The sequence below is a fragment of the Cricetulus griseus genome, chromosome 2, assembly GCF_003668045.3.
Source record: "Cricetulus griseus strain 17A/GY chromosome 2, alternate assembly CriGri-PICRH-1.0, whole genome shotgun sequence".
In the NCBI taxonomy this organism is placed as follows: domain Eukaryota; kingdom Metazoa; phylum Chordata; class Mammalia; order Rodentia; family Cricetidae; genus Cricetulus; species Cricetulus griseus.
This window is the reverse complement of record NC_048595.1, coordinates 267,130,904-267,148,184: the sequence shown is the minus strand read 5'-3', so window position 1 is coordinate 267,148,184 and position 17,281 is coordinate 267,130,904.

Sequence of the window (17,281 nt, the reverse complement as noted above, 5' to 3'; positions counted from 1 at the left end):
TGATCTGCAAAGTGACCTGGGTACAAGGAGCTTTGTGAGTGATGTGTGGGAGAAAGCAGCTGAGACTGGGAGGTGTGTGAGTGAGTGTGCAAGAGTGAACTGAGCAAGGGAAGTGTGTGAGTAAGTGTAAGAGTGATCTGAGCAAGAGAGGTGTGTGAGTGAGTGTGCAAGAGTGACCTGAGCAAGGGAAGTGTGAGAGAGTGTGCAAGAGTGATGTGACCACAGAGAGCTATGTGAGTGAGGTGTGCAAGAGTCACCTGAGCAAGGGAAGTGTGAGAGAGTGTGCAAGAGTGATGTGACCACAGGGAGCTGTGTGAGTGAGTGTGCAAGAGTCACCTGAGCACAGGGAGGTGTGTGATGTGGTGTCAATGGTTTGAGTCTGTAGATAAGGACTTGGAGCTCTAGAAATAACAAAACTTGGAGCAGCAATGTGGAGTCAGTGACTGAAGGGCTAGGAGGGGATCCGAGCTTCCAAGTGCAGAGGGGAAAGGAAGGAAAAGAGGGTGGGGTCCTCCCACAGATGACAGAAATGCTCACCTGGTGTCCCCAGGCCACAGCAAACTGATACTGTGAGCCTGTTTTCCTAGTCGGGCTGACAGAAGCATAAAACACACAGCTAGATTCATCCTTTCTGATGCTTACAGCTTTGTGTGTTTTGACAAACACGGGTTATGTAAGCATAACTTTGAAGATGAGAGATCATCTGATTCGGGTATGTGAAGAAGAATCAGAAGAGCACACTGTGAAGCTCAGGAAGATGTATGGAATGTGGAGGTTGGAATTCCACACCAACACAGAAGAAAGCCCGAGCTAAGAAAGGACGAAAAGATGCTGGACTCGGCAGAGGGCAGAGCAAACTCCTAATGAGCTTTGAAAAGCCATTTTAGAGCCTGGGAAGGGGGGACTGTGAAGTAAGGACAGCAGGGAGGCAGCATGTATAGACTGCCTCATTGGGGAGTATCCAGTCCAATCCCTGTTACTAGAAAATCCCCCCACAGGACCCATTTGATTAGAATGAGCAAGGTTACTGGCACTAATGCCATTCATCTTTATAAAATGTGGGTCTTCAGTGTGCATTTGTCTTTCTTAGTGTTTCCTTCAAGCTTCTCCTGTAAAATAAATTCACTTTACCATGGATGCCACAAATTGTCTGAAAAGAAGTGTGGGGCACAGAGACTGCTACTGTGGCCATGAGCACTCCCCAAGCACATGGCTGTTCCAACATGCGGTAAGTGTGCTGTGAGGATACTTGGGGAGTCAGCTGATCTGGGCAGGGTCACAGTCATCCTTTCCTGCAGTGTGTTGTTCCACGTGACCCTAGCTAACATCTGCCATTTGCCCCCCACTCACAGAGCTTCAACACTATGAAATAAGAGTGTGGTAAAGATTATAGTCCCAAGTCTCTCTCTCTCTCTCTCTCTCTCTCTCTCTCTCTCTCTCTCTCTCTCTCTCTCTCTCTCTCTCTCTCTCTCTCTCTCTCTCTCTCTCTTCTCTCTCTCTCTCTCTCTCTCTCTCTCTCTCTCTCTCACACACACACACACACACATATATCTTACAAACCCCCACCTTACATTGATATTTGAATTCAAACTAATACCACATTTGCCTTCCACTGTTAATATTTGGAGCTGAGCCAGGCAAATGCATGCAGTTGAGGCCAGGAGTAGCCAGTTCTTCAGGAGTTTATCTCATACTGATAGGATCAGAGTGAAAGCCTTCTTCTCCCTAACTTTTCTGAGGAGCTATATTTGCCTTCCAACTTTTCAAAAACTAGGAATTTTTGGCAACTGTGGCTCTTAAGGAGCATTGGATGTAGAATCCACGGAGATGAAAATGAGTCACAGCCATAGCCATGGACTAGGAATGTACCAACAACGCTCCCTTTGCTCCAGGATTTCCATTACTAAGTTTCCAAGAACCTTAGTCCATACTTGGTCTTACATAGGGCATCCAAACAAGGTTTTGAAAACTCAAATACATTCTACAAGGTTCAACAACTACTGGGCATTGCTAGCATCACTCTCTGTAAATGAGATGAACCATGTGTCCTTACCAGGATGCTAGAAAAGCTGCCCAGTCCTGCCAGCCTTGTTTTCACTTTGACTTTTCCTCCTGGGAAGCCTATCAGAGCAGACATGCCAGGAGTTCTACCTTCTCCTCCTTAACGGATGACCTGCCATCTTCCAGAAACTAACTTACATGGAAATTGCCCAAAAGGACGAGTTACAATACTGTCTGGGCTCTGCTGCTCTCAGCTGGCTTTCTCCCACTCTACTATGACGATTAAGAATAAAATTCACCATGTTCTTCCTCTGCCACATCATCTTCTATTTCTTTATCCACAGCTTCAGTAAAGAATTAGAGAATTTGGGAAAGAATTGTGCAAGTGAGCCTTGGCTCAGCCAAGGTGAACAGAAAGGTCCACCCTACCGTCTGGTAGATTTTCAAGTAGAGAATTGTTTCAATGAGATGAGTCTCTGAATTGGTGTCATTAGCCCAAGCATTACCAATCTCTGTTCGACAGCTTCATAATGGGATATTCCATCTAGAACTACTTGATTTTGAATAAGCCTTTAAAAAATGTTTAGGAAATAAAAACCCTTTTCAGTCCAGAGTTCAGACGAAGCACCCTATGGCCAAACTGGTAGAAGCAGAAAACTTGCTAAGGTACATGATGATAAGATAAGTGAGCTTATGGGAATCCAGGACCTAGATAACGTGATTTGTGTTTTTCCCCACAGAAGGAAGACTACAAATTGCCCTTTGCCTATAAGAGTACATTTGTACTAATAGGAATGGTATGCTTGGGCCAAGGATGTGGCCCCTTGGAGATTTCAAAACCGGGTGAAGACTTTGAAATAACGGTGTAGCAGTTGGTCAATATATTGGTCATCACATGTCTGAGGGACTATGACCTTCATTTCCTCTTGCTTCACAGTTCTGTACTGGAATCGTGTGTTTTTTGTTTGTGTTGTTTTATCTTTCCCATGTCAAAAATAATGTTCTAAGTAGAAAAATCAGACCAATTATACATGATAAGAAAATTCTATTAGTTTTACTGTCTGCTGGACCAAACAGAATGTGCTTCTTTGTTTAAAAGCTTCATGTAATAAGATTATAGCAAATACGTTTTTGAGTGAGATATTACTACACTGGCCTCTGAAAACAGTAGAGGACCTGCTGAGGGCCATTTTCTTTCTAGGTGTGGTTTTCTTCCCACTTCTCCACTTAGAAAAATGCCAACTGGAAAACAAAGAAAAATCCGCCCCCCCCCCTGCAGCCCCATGCACCAAAAAAAAAAAAAAAAAAACCCAAAACAAAACAAAACAAAACAAAATCGTCCAGAGAGACAGGATTCAAATTGGGGCATCTCCAACCAGAGCTTTTAATCATTTGTTTGTAGACTCTCCAATCTCTTCATCTGGAGTCAGATGACCTCCGGTCAGTCACAGCCCCAGCAGACAATTCCAGCACCATGGACATCTTAGCAGTAGATATTTATTCTGCTCCTAAGCCAACTGACCCCACAGAGATGACTGAGTTACTCTCTCTTTGGTTATCTATCTTGAAAAAGACTTTTTTATTATTTATTTTTCCTTCCTGAGACAGAATTTTACTCTATAGCTCAGGCTGGCCTGGAACTTACTTTATAGCCAAGGCTTGTCATTAGCTAGTGACAACCTTCCTGCTTCATCATTCCAAGTGCTGAGATTATACACATTTCTGGCTATTGACAAGACATTTATCATGAATATTCCATCACTGTTTAATTCAGAAATCTAATTACTATATTCTCTCATTCTTTCTCTCAAGGGAAGAGTACCTAACTTTTTTTTTAACATGGGTAGAAAGTTTATGGAGGAAGGGAGGAGAAGGAGGGTAGAGAGGAGAGATACAGAGACAGAGACAGAGACAGAGACAGAGACAGAGACAGAAGCTTGCCTCCACAGAGACACAGCAGAAAGAACAAGAGCAACTCATTTAATCACTGGTCAGTTCTGTGGCACTTCACTTGTTGGCCAATCCTCTTGGGCGGGTTTTATGAGCCTCACAGGAATGGGCCTGTAGGAGCTCTCACTAGTAGCACATTCATTCCATTCCAAATGCAAAGTCTTTCTGGTATGGTCTTCATCTAAACAAAACATGAGAAATAAATGAAACAAGCAAACAAAACAAAAACAAAACACCTTCACCAAGAAGCTACTGAGTGGATGAGAAGTGAATGAATGTCACAGTAGAGCTGCTTTCTCAGGAGCAGTCTGTTCTGAGAGAAAACTGAGAGTCTGTTCTGAGAGAAAACTGAGAGTCTGTTCTGAGAGAAAACGGGATGAGAAAGCTTGCATCTACAACAGAGATTAAGTAGTGCAGGCCGTCTGTTTTTATCTATGCCTGAATTCGGAGTTAAATTGATTGACTGAGCACAAAGTGAGGTCAGAGCTCCTCTGGAGGTTGAAAGTTAGCAGAGAGAGATAGTTAATACTCTAACCAACTATAATCCTGGGCAGTTTGTGGTTCACTTTTCAAATCACTAGCCCAATGATAATATGGTTGAGAATTTCATCCCAAACATTGGGTCCAGACCATACAATCTCTCGCTGATTGTGGTAGATAACCTCTTGACTTTCTTCTTCTGCAATCTGCCTTGTCTGGTGAGCCTGGAGTTCAGCAGTAAAGATAACAGCTCCTCTCTAGTGGACTTTGACAAATGACAGGTTCTGTGTCTACTGGAACCATTTGACTCCTGTTCAGAGAAATCTTGCCATCTCATGTGTTCTTTTTAGTTAATTATTTACTTTCTAATTTTTGCTAAACTGTTTGCCATGGGACTAGTGGTTCTTGGTAAGTTTAGCTGAGACTGTGACACTCAAGTAATCTCATAAGGTTTGTAAAGTTCAGGGATAATGAACATGGCTGCTTTATGATGGGCACTGGGGTGGAGAGGAGTTTTCATGTACCAAGCTTGCATATTTCAGCTGCCTTAGTACTTTCAGCTCACCAGCCACCCTGGGCAGTACATGTGATTAACTGTGAACTGTGAAGACTCATGTGACCATAGGGGTTTGAATTAACATGCCACCTTCAGAGTCTGCCCTCTTTGAAGGAACCTTTCAATTCAGCTAAATCCAGTTTCACTGAGCTATAGTGATGGATAATAATAGTACATCTACAAACTTTTACACACACTGCTTGATACACACTAACTATTCGATACAAGCTACTTTTCAGTCTTCCCAGCTTGAGTCCATCAAACGGACTTCAGTAATCAGAAGTTCACAATTAGAATGTTGTTTCAGTCCTACACTATCCAATTGTCTAAGCCTCAAGAGTAGCATAAGAACAAAGTTCTAATGACCGGTCCTTTAAAGATGAGATCTTTTGTCTGCATGACTGTGAAACCCTGCAATGCCATGGAAACAAAAGCTTCATACTGGCTTACAGGATGCCGTTGGAAACACACCACTGAGAGACAGTTCTAACCAGAGCAATGTTACAGAAACCAACCCTGGAATCCTTCATTTCCTTACTGAACGGGAATGGGGTGGCAGCATGGAAGGCAGATGCCCGCAAAAAGTAATGGTGTTACCATTAGCTTTGATGAAGATGGGCACCAATTATTACACCATAGGCTAAACCCTTTGTAAACTTGTCTTCTAATGCATGTAAAGAGATGTATGTTATGGACTTCATCTTAAGAGATAAAGGTCAGTGAGGTTAACTAATTTTTCTAAGGTCGTCAAAGGTGTGAGTTAAATCCAAGTCACTGGAGGAAGAGTAGTTATGCCACCACAGCATGGGAACATGCTGCCAGTGAATAAAGAGAAGAAAGCCACAATGGGAAGGCCTCACCATACACTCTTGTGGGTTTCCCCTAGGTATGGTGTCCCAATAAGGGAGTGTCCCAGGAATTGTTATTGCCCTCTGACAAATTGAAGATACTTATCATATCTACATATACTATGACAAAAATAAAAACACAGGTCTTGAAAGGGTACTATTTTTGAACAACAAAATATTTTATTAATTATTTTTATTCTTACAATTCACCCAGCTCACACTCACTTCCAAGTCCTCCCAGATCCACCCATCCACACTTGAGCATTGCCCCACCCCCCTCAACAAACAACAAAAACCCCACCAAGTCCAATTTGTGTTGCCCATATACTCATTGGAGTATGGTCAAACTCCCAGTGGCCAGCCCCTTAGAGAAAACTGAGTGCTTCCACACCCCACCCACCAGAAGGCATCAACAGTGAAAAGCTACACTTCAATACCACTTCAGCATCTTTATCACAGTTTTTAAGAGCCCTCTTCAATAGCTTTCTGTCTGGACTGCTTCTGGTTTTTTGTTTTGTTTTGTTTTGTTTTGCCGGGGGTTATCACAGAACCCATGTCTCTTTCTCAGTTATGAGTCTGCCGTCATGTGAACTCCTGCAAAAAATGCTTCCTTGCCCATAGATAGCAGCACAGATCATGGACATCAACATAGCCTCAGACTTAATCCAGAAAATGAACCATTCTTCATCTTGTATATCTTGTTGCTCAGCGTCAGTGCGCTGGTGCAGTAGGGCAGAGCGGCAGGTGGCAGGTGGCAGGTGGCAGGTGGCAGGACCTTCTGCAGCTCCAGGCTAGTGTACACCACCTGCCCTCGGTACCAGCCACCCCACCAGCACACTCTCCTCCCCGTAAGCAGGGCAAGACATGCAAGCGGCAGCAATGGCGGCTGGACGGCCGTCGGTCGAGTAGTAGCACTGGTGGCCAAGGACCAGACCTACTCATCAACAACACGCTCTTCTGTCCACCACAGCTGCGCTCCCGTACCTGTAGCCAATGCTGCGACTCTAACTCAGTTCTCTCTGCTAATTGTGCGGCGCCATTCTGCCATTTATTTTAATATCATGAAACCACTTTTTAAAGGCATCTTCCAATAAGACCTGTCCCCCCCTTTTTGGTTGCTCTGCAGGTTCACCCTCCACCACTGCCTCCCCTGGAAGCCTCTGGGGTCTCTCAGGCTCCTCCAAGTGGACCTGTGACCCCAAGGATGCTTGTGCCACCGCCATCTAGAATCTGCTTCCCAGAAGGTCTTATTTGTTAGTATCTTTTTACTCTGGTAAGATAGAAATTCATTTGTAAACTTGTAAATCCCCTGGAACTACCCCAGAACCTAACAAATGACATAATAAATGATGCATGTATCGAGAGGGGGGAGGGAGGGAAGGAGGGAGAGAGAGAGAGAGAGAGAGAGAGAGAGAGAGAGAGAGAGAGAGAGAGAGAGAGAGAGAGAGAGGAAAAAGAAAAAGAAAGAAGAAAGAAGAAAGAAGAAAGAAAAAGAATGAAAAATGGATGGATGATGTGTACAGGAGCTCTAGCACCTTTTTGGCTAGGTGAGGGATCTCTTCCATATGTAGCTTTTATTTTTTTCAATAATGTGGGAAAAAAGCTGAATTTTTAAAAGTATAACCTGGTATATTGCCCTTTATTTCAAGTTGAAAATTAGCTAGGATGTGGAGAGATGTGATAGAAATCTACACAGCATAAATGAATAGAGACAGAGGAAGAGAAATTAAATGTAGTGACAGAAGACAGAGGCTACCAGCTACATCAAAAACTACAACTGATCTTCCTATACTACCATGTATTTGGAGGCCTGATTTTCTGGTTTCCTTTTATATCCCCATGGTCTCTTCAGGCTGCTGTAGCACTCACCACTGCCCAGAGTTCATCTTTTTTTATTTCTTTAATTTATTGCTTGAGAATTTCAAACATGCATATAATGTGCTTTGATCAAATTCACCCTCAGTCCCTGCTCCAAGTTGTCCTTTACTCCCCTTTCCCTTCCAAGCTTGATGTACTTTTATAAAAGTTTCCTGAGTCCACTTAGTACTGCTCTGGGTGTGTATAGGGCCATCCAGGAAAGCATGGCCAGCCCATCACAGGCCAAATCCCTGAAGAAAAAAGACTCTCATCACAACCATTAATTAAAAATAGCTCCCCAGATAGGGGTAGGATTTGTGATCACCTCCCTCACTGTTGCTGGATTCTTGGCTGGCTTGATCTTGTGGTGGTCTTGTACATACAGTTCCAGCTGTTGTGAGTTTATGTGGCAGTGGCCCTGTCAAGTCTGGAAAGCACCATCACACAGCAGCTTCCACTACCTCTAGCTCTTACCATTTTTTCAGATAGCCCTGTATCCTGCAGTGATCTCTGAGCTTTGGAGGTAGGAGACATGGTGTAGATGTACCATCCAGGACTGAGCACTCCAGAGTGTCTTATTCTTTGCATTTTGATAAGTTGTTAGTATTTGACTTAATTGCCAATTGCTGCAAAAAAGAAGCTTCTGTAGTGAGGGTCGAGAGCTGCTCTTGTCCCTGGCTATAAACATTAGTATTTAGAGAGCGGTTTAATAATATGTCCATTTATCAGATAACAGTCGCAGATTCTCTCTTAGGGCCCATGACCCACTTATCAGCCATAAGTACTTGGCTCAGTTAACAGAGTTATGACTTCTTTATCGTGGAGCTGTCCTCAAGTCCAATAGAAAGTGGTTAGTTACTCCAACAACATGTGTGCCACTATTGAACCAGTTGGGGAATATCATGTGAAGGTGGTCATTATTGTAGCTTGTAGGGTTCACAGCTGGGTAAGACTGTTGATTATGACTCTCTCCCAGTAGCAGGCATAGCACCTTCAGGCATTATAAGAATTATCCAATAGGGGGGTTGAAGCTTCCAGGTTGGTACCAGCTTGATTTCTGCTCATTCTAAGACTCTAGTGTATGTATTTGCAGCTATTGAATCTTACTATTAAGTTCTGAAGGTAACCAAGAACAATGGAAATATTTTGTATTGCTTTGGGCATCTATGGGACCACATTCACCAACAAGCCACATCTGGCACTGAGCTTTTTCTAATTAGTTTATGGCATCTGGGAGAGGCATTACTCTCCACATAGGATAACTCTCTTTAAAATCTTTAAATATATTATATATTTTAGATGACTTCTAAAATACTAGGTTTTCATGGGACTTTTTCAAAGGTCTTAGTATTAGTTGTTTCTCCCCATACAAATTCCTCTGTTCCACCTTCTGATTCCCTACCACATAACCCTTCTTGACCTATTATTCATTTTCTCTCTTCACCTGTGTTATACTACACCCCCTCTCTAGAAACCACCCATGGTCTTTTGTAGGTTTTTTTTTTTATTTCTACAAGTACTCCAGTTTAAACACATATATCTGAAGACTCAAAGCCAGAATCCCCATAAGGAGGAGAGAATACGGTATTTGTTTTTCAGCATCTGTTCCCACTCTTCTTATTCCTTAGTTATTGTCTCTGCATTGTAATACTGTGATTTTCACAGTCAGCGCTGTTTAAATAAGTTGTTATGTAACTCTTATTGTAGTGAAAGGGAAAGATTTTAAGGCATGCAAGGATCCTTTGATGATAATCTACTGAACAAAGTGGCTTCAAGGATAAAGTCATATCAGGGGTTGTTAACTTTTGTCACATGGATCCATCTGACAGTCAGGAAAACCTTTATAACCCATTCCATGGACGTGTGTGAACTGCATGAGTTTACGTGCATCATATCTTTGCAGATGCCCACAGAAACCAGAAGCAGGAATGGGACAGAATATTCGTTTAACTACATAAATATTGTTGTATTTGATTATGTTACAGAATATTTGTTTATGTGATGATGTGTGGCTGTTTTACCTTGCCTGCCTAAGGAAGCTGCTTGATCTAATAAAAAGCTGAACAGTCAATAGGAGGGGGTATAGGCCAAACATCCTGGCATGGAGAATAAGTAGGAGGAGGAATTTAGCTTGAGGGAGAAAGAAAGAGAGAAGCCAGAGAGATGCCAAGGGTCAGCCAACCAGACACAGATGAAGCAGAAAAGTAGGGCATACAGAATAAAAGAAATATAAAAAGCCCTGAGGAAAAATATAGATTAATAAAACAGGTTAAATTATATTAAAAGAGCTAGTGGGTCAGCCCTTACTAAGGCTGAGGATTCATAATTAGTAATAAGTCTCCATGTCTTTATTTGGGAGCTGGTTGGGGCCCAAAGAGAAAATACAACTACATAAGCAGGCAGTGGTGGCTGCCTGATGTGGGTGTGGGGAGCCAAACCCAGGTCCTCTGCAAGAACAGTGTGTATACTTAACCACTGAGCCATGTATCCAACTCCTACAACAATATCTTAATATAAACAAAAAGAAGATACAGCCTGTCAGTCATACCACAGCTGTGAAACATTTTCAAATAAAGTTGTGAGCAACAATAAGCATTCTACTTAATAAGATGTAACACCATATTGCTTTTCTGAGAGCAACAGGAAATCTCAATTTTGTCCTGAGTTTGGATGATATTTTGAATTTATAATGAATACATTGCAATGTGAAAATGCTAAATTCCAAAGAAAAGTTGGTGAAAAAAACATAAATTTCATTTTCATCCAAGTTCAAAATCCTTACTCAGTCTATCTTTCAAGATATTTTAGATGTCACATAAAGATATCACACCAAAGTCAGAGTGTTTACTTAGCACAGCAACTGTTTAACAGAGATTTCTTTATTATTTATTACTTAAATATTTTCTCTGAAAATATTGGAATGATACTATTGTTCTTATAAGGTGAAACACATAGAATTGCCACTTTCCCAGGTTAAAGAAGTTTCATTAATTTCATATGATTCAATATAATATAATTTAACTATATAACATAACACACAAAACTAATTTTTCAGGCTTGGGATGCAGGTCAGTTAGTTGAGTGTTTGATGAGCATACATGAAATCCTGGGTTGGATCCACAGCACTGCATATAAAAACAGACATGGTGAGACACTTCTGTAATCTTAGTGCTTTCAAGGTGGAGGCAGGAGGACTATGAGTTCAAACTCATCCTTACATAGCCTACGCTTGATGCCAGCGTAGGCTATGTAAGATTCTGTCTCAAAAGAACAAAAACCAGGGGCTGGAGAGATGCCTCAGCAGTTAAGAGCACTTCCTGCTCTTGTTGAGGTTTAATTCCCACCATCCACTTGGCAGCTTGCAATAATTGGTAACTCCAGTTCCATGGAATCCAATACTCTCTTCTGGGCTCCACAAACACCACTCAAACAAGCACACAGTGCACAAACACATATGCAGGGAAAACTCTCATATTTACAGTAGCTTTTCCCAAAATAAAGTTCCTAGGAATAAACCTTACTAAGTAACTGTACAAAAGAACTTTAAGACACACACAAAAAAGGAAATTAAAGACAGTGTCATATGATTGAGAGACTTGCCACCTGCCCAGAGTGGCAGAATTCATCAGGTGAAAATGGCTGATACCATCCAAAGGAATCTACAGAGTCACTGACATTCCCGTCAAAATTCCAGTGACATTTTTCATAGAACTAGAAAAAAGAAAACACAAAATAAGACCACACTAAAACAAAGCAATCCTAAGCAGAAAAAAAAAGTTAGTAGAGGTAACAGCGCATAATCTCAAATGTACTCCAGTGATTGCAACAAAAACAGCGCTGTGCTGGTATACAACAGCATGTGGAATAGCGGAGTAGAACAGAGGATGCAGAAGTAAATTCACATAGCTAGAGCCACAGTATCATCACAAACACCCAGGGGGAAGAAAACAGACCATTGAACAAATAGAGCTGCCAAAGCTGGATCTCCAGCTGCAGAGGAATGAGATGAGAGCCACACCTCTCACCCTGTGCAAAATCAAGACAAAATGAATCAAATACAATGATTTAAAACCAGAAATGCTGAAGTCACTAAATAAAAACACAAACAATACTTTTCATGTTATAGGTACAGGTAAGAACTTTCTGAACAAGACTCCACTAGTCTGGGAAATAACTCCAAGATCAGTAAATGGGACTTCCTGGAGTTAAATAGTTTCTATTGTAGGACCCAGCTATTCTACTTCTATATCCAAATGACTCTATATCCTACCCAAATGACTCTATATCCTACCACAGAGATAATTAGACATCACATGTTTGTTGAATTTTTCACAGTAGCTATGAAATGGAACTAGTCTAGATGTCCATTAATGGGTGGTGTCAATGTGAGATACATGTATGTATATACATATGTATGTGTGTGGATATAATGTATGTGTGTATATATATATATATATATATATATATATATATATGTGTGTGTGTGTGTGTGTGTGTGTGTGTGTGTGTGTATGTATGTGTGTGGATATAGTATATATATGTGTATGTGTGTGTGGATATAATGTATGTATATATATATATGTGTGTGTGTGTGATGTGTGATATACATAATACATATTATATATACATATATGTAATATTATATCTATAAAATCTTGCTCGGCTCTGAATAAAAATAAAATTTATAGGAAAATGGATGGATCCAGCAAGAATTATTCTAAGTAAAGTGATCTAAACTGAGAAAGACAAAAAATAAATCATGTTTTTTCTTTTTATGTGGTTCCCAACTTCTAATATTTACATGTATATAGGAAGCAGACATGAGTGAAGACTATGAAACTAGACAAAAGATCATGAGGGGAACGAAATGTATTTAGATGTGGGGAGGGCAGCAAAGGGTCATGTGACATGGGGGGGAAGGAGGCTTGGAAGAGTGGGCAGACACAAGGAAGAGAAAAGGGAGGAAAGGGGAAAAACAAAAACAAATTTGGTGTAAAAAATGCCATAGTGAAACCTAACTCTTTGTATGTTGATGACAACAACAACAACAGGAATAATGTCAATGTCAGTCCAGTGGTCACACAGATGACCCTGGCTCATAAAACAAACCCCAAAGCCATGAATGTCAAAAAGGGATAGGTAAGGGCTGAGTGCTAAAGACGGAAAGGAGGTGAGAGAGGGTAGAGAGAGCAATCAGAAGCCATTATCTAAACATGTGAATCTGCCAAGAACAAGCTCAATTAATAAAAAATGATCAAATAAAAATATTTGTCATTTCATCTCAAGTAGTTTTGCTTTAATATTTTAAACAAAGTTGAAGATGTCAGAATGATAAAACAAATAATGTGTATGTTACTTTAGTGGCTTTTTTTTTTTTTAAGCATAGATGACTTAGACACCCATGTTTGACTGTTTCTTTTCATTCTTTCCAGTATTTGTTGACAAAGACAAATGGGCACAGTTTGGGTTGTTCTGAGATTTATTATACTTTAAAACATATCCTTTATCTTCTTAATTATACAACATTTGTTATGTCTGAGACCTATTCATTCCTAATGATTCATTTAGAACTAGGAAATCTCCTTTGCTGTGCCAAAAGGTTTATTCTTACTAATTCAGAGGAGCCCCACGACCTGGCTCCACTTAGATGTCATACATAACTGAGAAGGATATTTTAATGATAATCGCCCCCAAATGAGTTTCTAGTATAATCCCAGAAGTAACATGTCAACCCAGGCAGTCCCTACCATTCTGAGTTTGTAAGACTGGAAGCAGAGAAAGCCTTTGGTTATTTGATCCCCCTACATACTGTGGAGACTGCATGTTCCTTGTGCTTCCCTGAGCCCCAGGGGGAGGGCAAAATAGCAACGGACCTGATCTTCTTACTGTTAAGTAGAGTGAACCTGGGACCTACCTCTGTCCTGGTACAAAGTAAATAATAGTGAGTTGAAAGAATAAAGAAATAAAATGATGAGGAAATTGCACGCTAAGTGTTCTTCTGTAACAATGGATTAGCCTTCAATGCCCCTTGCTAACCGCACACTCTCAGAAACACTGTCAATCCTAAAAAGTGTAATTAATTGCAGAAAAATAACTAACTTTTTGAGTATTTGAAACAATATTTCAGATTGAACATTGCACACTCTCTGTGAAAAACATGTATTAATCAGATTAAATGTATAAATAAGTTACTATATATTTTACTTAAGAAAAAACACCTTCTAAGTTTTATCAAGCTTTTCAGAGAGATCCTTAATTGGAATTTCTGGTCATATTATTAAAAAGTCGTAGTTTGTATAGAACGTATTTGCACAAGAACTATTGTATAAAATATGTTCATAAGAAAATAAAAATACCTGCCATATAGCAGCTTCTCAAAGTAATATATGAATTCAGGCTGGGGAGAGGAGATGGCTTCATTGGTTGAGTGCCTGTGGAAGAAGTGTGATTCAGTGGCAGTCATCTATACCCTCAGCCCTGGGAAGGCAGAGACAGCAGATCCCTGGAGCTCATTGGCTAGCTAGCCATTTGTGTGTAACCGAAGTATTGTTCACTTATATGTGTACAATATTCTATATTTCATAAGTTTTATCCAGTATTTTACTAGGTATTATGGCTTTTCTAATAGGTTTTTTTTTTACCATTTAATTACTTTTTGTGTTTGTGCTGTATCCATGTATATGTGTGAATGTGTATGTGTGTGAATGTGTGTGTGAGTGTGTGTGTTTGTGTATGTGTGTGTGTCTGAATGTGTGTGTGAGTGTGTGTGTGTGTGTGTGTGTGTGTGTGTGTGTGTGTGTGTACATAGAGTAGTTCCTTTATTTCTCTTCACCTTAGTTTTTGAGGCAAGGCCTTTCCTTGAGCCTGGATCTCACCAATTTACCTCAGGGATCTTACTGACAACCTCCCCACCCCAAGAATTGGGCTATCTATATGTTCCTTGGAGTCTAGCTTTGTTTGTAGGCATTGGGATTCAAATCCAGGTACTCATGCTTGCATAGCCAACATTTTATTGAATGAACCAACCACTCTGCCTCCTAGTTGACTTTTTTATATCACATCTTTGCTCCATCTAGTCTGAGAATAAGGAATTATATCAAAACCTAGCTATATTACTTTGAAAATAGTAGTTCAGGTATCCCAAAGTCTTTTATTTGGCCACACCCCCATGAATGGCAACCACAGCTGCACGGAAGTTACCCATAAACTTGTCATTACTTTTGAGTTCTTTCCATTGAGCTCTCAGTTATTGCAAACCACAATTATAGTTGGTCAGTCCACACTTGTTTTCTTTCCCAGAATTTTCTTTGCTCTTCTCAGATGTTTATTTTTTAGATAAACTTTAGTTATTTTGCAAGTCCCCCTGAACATCCAATGTTAATTAGCATTGTGTGGACACTTAACCCCTTGCCTGACATATAGCACAACTTCTATAGGTGTGAAATATAATTATAATTTTGTAATGATTCTAGTTATTGCACCAAATGTGAGGAAGTATCATGAAAGTTCTTCAAAAGTATGAAGAGCTTTGATAGTTACCTCCAGTATCAAGTCTTCCTCTCAGTGAGAAAGTTGGGAACTTTGCAGAATTCTACCTCAGTGATTGAAATGCTCTCATCTACTCAATGTCACTCTTTCACATGGCTGTCATATACCTTCATTACCCTCCCCAAAGCTCTGTTCTCCAATGTCTACACTGTGGAGAAAATAGATATCACCTTCAACATCTTCCACCCAAATTTTTAAGCTGGTCTCCATTTTCACATCTCCTTTTTCACCTCATTTACATATGGTAATCCAATGGTCATTTCCAGGCCTCAACTGATTGATAAGAATTAAACAGGATATTTCCTGTGTGGAACACCCCTTCCCTGGCATTTCTCTCAGGGTTCCTCTTCCTGAACATTCCCTTCCCAATCTCCTTTCCAGTTCCTTCTCCTCTCTTTGACCTTTGAATGTTCATGTTCATCAAGAATTTCCTCTGGGACATTTGGTTTACAACTTTGTTCATATTTCATTCTTGAGTACTACCTCCTCAATTATAAGTATTGTATGGATGCTGTCTTAGGTTTTTATTGCTGTGAAGAGACACCATGATCACAGCACCTACTATAAAGGAAAACATTTAACCAGGCCTAGCTTAGAGTTTAGAGATTTAGCCCATTTTATCACAGTGGGAAACATGGTGGTGAGAAGGCAGACATGGTGCTAGGGAAGGAGCTGAGAGCTACACACCTTGATCCACAGGCAGCAGGAGACTGTGTGTCACACTGGGCATAGCTTGAGCATAGGTGACATCAAAGCGTGCTTCTATAGTAACACACTTCCTTCAACAAGGCCATGCCTCCTAATAGTGCCACTCCCTGTGGGGGCCAAACTGGCTTCAAACTCAGAGATCCATCTGCCTCTGTCTCCTGTGTCCCAGAATAAAAGGGATCCACCATCATACCCTGCTCTGAGATTTTCTTTAATCCCTTTTCACAAGTTGGAAGCTTAGCTGTGTGGGATCTTGGCCTGAGGTCACCACTCCCTTTACTTCATTTCTTAATCTGTTTATCTCCTTGAACACAGGATTTAGCTCCATTCTACTTCCTGGTACTCCTTTTCTCCTCAAATTGTACATTTTGTATCTTTCCTTGCTCAGCTTGACCCTTCTCATTATAAATCTTTATAAGCATGAACACTAGTAGTCACATGACAGAGTCTATACTAGGCTGTTTTGAGATTTCCTCTGCCAACTGAATTAATCCAAATGTTTTTACTTTAGCCTTCAGATAAGGTAAAAAGCCAGCCACATTCTTCACAAGATGTCATAAGAATGATCTCTAGGCCACATATTAACGTTCTTCTTCTCTGAAACCTCTTGAACCAGGCCCCCATAGTTCACCAAATCACCCTCAGCACCACTGTCTTCCATGCTCTTAGTAGTGTGGCCCATTAAGCAGCACTAAAATGTTCAACTATTTTTCTAATTCACAGTCCCAAAGTCCATATTCCTTCAAACAAAAGCATGGTCAAGCCCTAGTCTCTGGTACCAATTAGTTAGGATTTCTATTGTTGTGAAGAGACATCATGACCATATCAACTCTTACAAAGGAAAACATTTAACTGGGGCTAGCTAACAGTTCAGAGATTTAGTCCATTATCATTATGACTGGACATGGTGGTGTGTAGGCAGACATGGTGCTGAAGAAGGAACTGAGAGCTCTACATTTAATTCACAGGCAGCAGGAGTCTGTGTGTCACACTGGGCATAGCTTAGTATAGCATAGTATAGCAGACCTCAAAGCCAGCCTCCACAGTGACACACTTCTTCCAACAAGGCCACACCTACTACAACAAGGCCACACCTCTAACAATGCCACTCCCTACGGGGGCCATTTCCTTTCAAACCACCACAGATGCCAAGGTTGTGAAACTTTTGTCACTGGCTCATGTCTCCTTTATTATCTATCTTGATATACTTCCTTGCTGTCTTGAAATACCCACTTGGAAAGTCTCACTGGCACCTTTTCTAAATTTGAAACAGAGTCAGACAAAATACCATTTCAGATCTTCCTTTGTTGTCACATTCCCCACTTAGAAACAA